Source organism: Hibiscus syriacus, unplaced genomic scaffold (genome assembly GCF_006381635.1).
Source record: "Hibiscus syriacus cultivar Baekdansim isolate YM2019G1 unplaced genomic scaffold, ASM638163v2 tig00110515_pilon, whole genome shotgun sequence".
In the NCBI taxonomy this organism is placed as follows: domain Eukaryota; kingdom Viridiplantae; phylum Streptophyta; class Magnoliopsida; order Malvales; family Malvaceae; genus Hibiscus; species Hibiscus syriacus.
In genome coordinates this window covers 2193247-2199246 of record NW_024062769.1, presented here as the reverse complement: position 1 = coordinate 2199246, position 6000 = coordinate 2193247, and positions in this window count along the sequence as shown.

Sequence of the window (6000 nt, the reverse complement as noted above, 5' to 3'; positions counted from 1 at the left end):
GAGCGTGTCATTCAGATTCTGGAAGATATGCTCTGATGTACCATATTGGATCTGGAGGGTAGTTGGGAGATCACTTACCTTTGGTGGAGTTTGCCTACAACAACAATTATCAAGCAAGTATTCAAATGGTCCCGTATGAGGCTCTTTGTGCGTATAAGTGCGTAACTCCTTTGTGTTGGGAAAAGCTGAGTGAGGACAAGATAATAGGCCTCGATTTGATCCGATAAGCTAACAAAAAAGTTCAGGTTATCCAGATTCATCTGAAGGAGGCTTCTGACAAGCAAAGATCATATGTCGATTTGAAACACAATGATATTGTCGTAACATCTTTTTGGATGAACGAATAGGTTTTCGAAGAAAACCTCAAATTTATGACTTATTTGAAAAAATGAATTTTTGTGTTTATTTTGACTTGATTTAGAGTTGCCATCGAACTTTGGGTTAGGTAGGTCGAATAACTAAAATGACTTTTAAAACAATTTTAAAAAAATCGTTTTAAGACAAAAATTGGTCTGCATTATCAAAGATTAATTTTTTAGTATTCAGGAGTCGATTATGCGTGGGGAAGGATTAGCACCCCCACATTGCCCAAATCTGGTACCTAATCGCTTACATATTTTTCTAAATGGTGGAAATTATAAATTTGAATCAGTATTTAAAATGTGATCATTTTATTGAACATTGAATAATTTGTTTTGAATTAATTATTAGGGAACATTCCCAAATATGGTACCGAATCGCTTACACACTATCGTAAAGGAAGGAAATTATAAATTCGAATCAGTATTTAAAATGTGATCCTTTTATTGAACATTGAATAATTTGTTTTGAATAAATTATTAGGGAACATTCCTTAATTTGAGAAGAAATCACGAGATTTGTATATCCTCCAATGGAAATACTATCCCATTTTTTCTCCATTATACGAGAAATTTCCCCCTCCCCAACGTTATAAAAAACACAAATCGAATATAAATTGACTATCGATAATTGCATAAAATCATATACTAATAAAAGAATACATAAATTAAAGTTAAATTAAGAAAATACAACAAATTTTATTAACTAAACTTTAAGGGACTAAAATAAAATAAACAGAAAATAAAAAATAATTAAAGGAATAAAATTAAAGTACTGAAAAATAAACAGACAAAAATAAAAAATTAGAACATTAAAACAAGTAAATTGTAAAGACTGAAATTAAATAAAGAAAATAAAAGGCATAAATTTAAAATTGCATAAAATTAAATAAGAAAAATAAAATGCAATAAAAATAAAATGTTAGTGTTGAAATTTATTATTTATCTCGGACCGCAAATAATGCGAGTTATACCCGGAACAGGTCGTCTCAAGGTCGTACATGGTTCGAACATAAAATAGAACAAATAAGTGAATAAAACATTAGCGGTTAGTAATTAGTGGGATTACAAAGGTTAGATATTAGAAAAGTTAGCGATTAGTGGTTGGCAGAGTTCGAACCATAATAATTTGGATCATACCCCAGATCGGGTTACCAAAAGGTCAAATCGAATAATAACAATAAATATGTAATAAATATAATAGTGGTTAAAGCAATAAAATAAAAGTTAGTAATTAATTCAAAATAAAAATCAAAAGTTAGTTACCAAAATAAAATAACAGTTAAACAGATGGGATAATTTAAAATAAATAAAACAAAAAATTGCATAGTGACCATAGTGAAAAAACAAGGCAGAAATTGAGGGACCTATAGGTGATTAGCCCCAAAAATAATGACCAAAAGTGATGACATGCTAAAGCTGGGGGACTTATCACATGATTAACCCAGAATTTTAAAATAAACAACCCCACCTAAACCAAACGAAAAACACGTGAAACTAATCTCAATTTCCTTCATTCTTTGCCCGTGCAACACTCTTAACCAAATGAAAGTAAAACTCAATGCCGACCACCGAAAGATAGTGGCCACCTCCCCTTCCAAATGTTAGCGACAATCACACAACAACCTACCCCTTCACCGATCAATCAACACCGTATGGGGGCCTAAAAAGCCATTCGACCAAGCTAAAAATAATGGCCACTTCTCACTCTATAAAAACGAATTGTGGTGGCTCTTCACCTTTGGCCACCGATTTGGTGGTCGTTCCTCACTACCACCGACATCGGTTACACGAAAAAACACCGGTGAGGCTAAATCAAGGTCTCTAATTCTATTCTAGCCTTGGCTCATCCCTTAACCTAAATTCCCATGACCCTAACCTCCAACAATATCCGAACGGCCACCGGCTAATAACCATCGTCCCCAACTCTGACGAGGGTTGACCCCATGGTGACAAACCACTTACCACACTTCATTCTCACCATATTTTTTGTTAATGCTAAAAAAAAATCATGGAAAAAATGAACATGAAGGAGAGTCCAAGCTTTTTTTTAGTATACAAAAATCGGGGGGGCTCATTTGTTTTTTTTTTTGTTTGGATTTTATATCCTCTCAAAGTTACAAATGGTACAAATAAGAGTTTGGTCCTTAGTCATCACCAAATTTTCAATTTGGAATTTTTAAATTTCATGAATAAATATATGGACACTAAGGAAATTTAAATATTCCTAAAAATTCATCATTCTCGTTCAAAGTCTCTCGACGCCTCAAATGTAGAATTTCACGAATTCTTTTTCATTCATGTCACCAGTGCCACTTGAGCCAATCGATGCACAAGCATCTTCAAAATAATTCTCAAGTATTTCAATCCAATTTTAATTTTTAGACAAAATTAAAGTATTATAGTTGCCCTTCTTTACTCGTCTATTGTGTAAATAATTACGAAACAATGATAAATAATGGCCTAATTTTGTCTGAACACATTGCAACTCCATCTTTGGGCTTCAATATCCCTCGTCAGTTTTCTATTTATTATCGCCTCGATCTTTGAATTGAATGATTTGTCTCTGCCCCATTATGGCATGATGAGAATAAGGCAAATACCATAAACACCAATTTTTTCAAGCTATGATGTTCGCTCCGCATCTAGAGCTCTAGTTCCTTGTCTGAAAATAGAGGATTTAAAGATGACATTGTTCCTTCATGTTGAGGACGTCTGGTCATATCTCGAATGATGACATATCTAAGACAATATTGTTCCATTGCGTTGAGGAAATCTGACTTCCTCGAGGTATTTTTCCATAACAACATCATTGCTCCTTCGCATTGAAGAGATCTGGACGTATTTGGATAATTTGGAGACAACACGGTTCCTTCATGTTGAGGAAATTTGGTTCTCTAAGGATGAAACTGCTCATTCGCATTGAAGAGATATTGTCAGTGGATGACATTGTTCCTTCGTGTTGAGACGTCTAGCAGTGCTTTGACGGTTTGATTAGACATGGTTTCTTCTTGGTGAGGAAAACTAGTATTTCTTGAAGGATTATGAATCTAAAGATAGTGTTGTTCCTTGTCGTTGAGGAAGTCTAATTGTCTAATGATAGTTTGAATTTGAAAATGACATTGCTCCTTTATGTTGAGGAGAGCTAATCGTTGCTCGGTGTCCAATCTAATGATGACATTGCTTCTTATCATTGAGGAGATCTAGTCATAGTTGCCAATGATTGACTTGAAAATGAAATCTTCTTCTTCAACATGGGTTTGTGGAATGAAATTCTCTGCTAACTTTTCGAATTCCTATCAAATATTCAACATTTGAGTGAAATCAAATGAGTGGAAAGAAATTTGTTTCTAGAGAATCTATCTCAGGTGAAATAAAATTTTGTTTCGAGTGAAAAAAATTTACAATTTTCGTTTCAAGGGAAAATTATCTCAAGCGTGACAAAATTTGTTTTGAGGAAAACAATCTCAAGTAAGATCAATTTTGTTTCAAGTGAAATAATTTCATAATTTGTGTTTCAAATGAAAACTGTCTTAAGCAAGACCAAATTTGTTTTTATGAAAACAATCTCAAATGAGATCAATTTTGTTTCAAGAAAAACCGTCTCAACTTAGCTTGGAGAGAAATAATCTCAAATGTTTAATTTTCAAGAGAAACTGTCTTAAAACTGTCTCAAGCGAGACAAAATTTGTTTTTAGGAAAACAATATCAAATGAGATCAATTTTGTTTCAAGAAAAAACTGTCTCAAATGAGATTAAACTTTGTTTCGAGAGAAACGATCTCAAAGGCGACAAACAGTCTGCTCCTGCATGCTGAGGAATGTTGCCTTAATAATTCATTCTCTTAGGAAATCTGAAAATGACAATATTCCTTCGCGTTGAGGACATATGGTCGTATTTTGATGGCTCAATTTGACATGGTTCCTTCTCGATGAGGAAGACTAGTCATTTTGAGTCTTGAAACAACATCGTTCCTTCTTGCTGAGAAGTCTAGTTATCTGAAGATAATTTGTCTTTGAAAACGATCTTGCTCCTTCATGTTGAGGAGAGCTAATTGTTGCTCGATGTCAAATTCAATTATGACATTGCTCATTCTTGTTGAGAAGATCTAGTCTCCTTTAGAAGATCTTATCATTCAGTTCATGACGTCAAATTTGTGAACGACGTTGTTCCTTCGTGTTGAGGACGTCTAGTCAGTACTAAACTTTTCTTTCTTGAAAGATCTTTGGAAAATGATGCATTTATGAATGACAATCTTGGATATTTTTATGGATGTCAAGATGAAGTTTATTTCATGTATTTGATTTTATCTTTATTTTGATAAAAATGACCTTTTGAATTTGTCCTCATGAGAAGAGAAAAGGATCTTGAGGGAGGAGAACTAGATGATGTCCTCGTGAGAGGAGAAAAATGGCATTTTTAGGAAAATGAAATAAGGATTTTAGGGAAAAACAGTCTTAAGAAAGACTAGGTTGATGTTCTTAGACGAACACTATTGAGAAAGAAAAAATTTGTTTCTCAAAAGAGATTATAAAGGCATCCTCACGAGATGGAAAACAAAGTTTTATTGCATGCGATGATGAATGTATGATGCAAAGATGTAAACTCATGTAACATTCATGTATATGTTGATGCATGTTTTCTTGATTCAATGGTCAGGAACGAATACTGAGCATTCTTCATTCTATCCCTAATTCTGTTGTATTCTTTATTTGTTTGCACAAGCGTGCACCCTTGTAATTCTAGATTTGTGTCAGTTACTTATTGCCCTAGTAAATATTTTCCCCTTATAAAATTGTCTTTCTCTGCCTAAACTTGTGTAGAAATACAATAGAGCTTTAATCCTTACTTTGAAAAGAGAATCCATCATTTCAAGCTTTGAAGATTGTGTACGTTCTGCTACGTTATGACAAAAAATCAATAGCCACTGTCTAAAGCTAGCCATCATAGTAATCGATGGGACATCCATGCCCCTGACAAGTTATACGATACATTCATGCCAAGGATGGTAGTTTGATCCATAGAGGTAACTGAAATCAAAACTGAAGGTGTTTTCTCAATTGCTAACATCGAATTCAATATCCTATGCAACCATACCAAACTCTGCAGGTTTCTTACCTCTTCCATTGACCTAAAAAATTAGAATTTTTTCAGGTAAAAGGAAAAGAATGAACTATGTAGCTCCAAGAAGTTCAACTTTATAACACCCATTTCCCTATACGTTTCCGTACACAAGTCACATGTGTCACATGTTTTTTTAAAAAATTCTTTATTTGTAAGCTTATAAAAATTTTGTGTATAAAATAAAACATTTTAATTTAATTATAATAAATCATTCTTTAACTTTTAGTAGTTACAAAAATTCTAAGGTTATAAATATTACAATAACCGTAAGACAAATACATTCCAGAGAATTTTTATAAGTCCAATACATGCCATCTAATTATAAAAAGTAGACACAATTTTCCTACAGTTACTGATTAGTCAACCTTGGATTGATGATCTCTGTGGCACTCATTATCCTGCTGGTATTTGCTATAACCTACACGTGAAATCATTACAAACTAAATATTTACTTAGTGAGACATAATAATAATAAATGAAGTATAATTCATACTCGATTATATTATGACTATTAAAA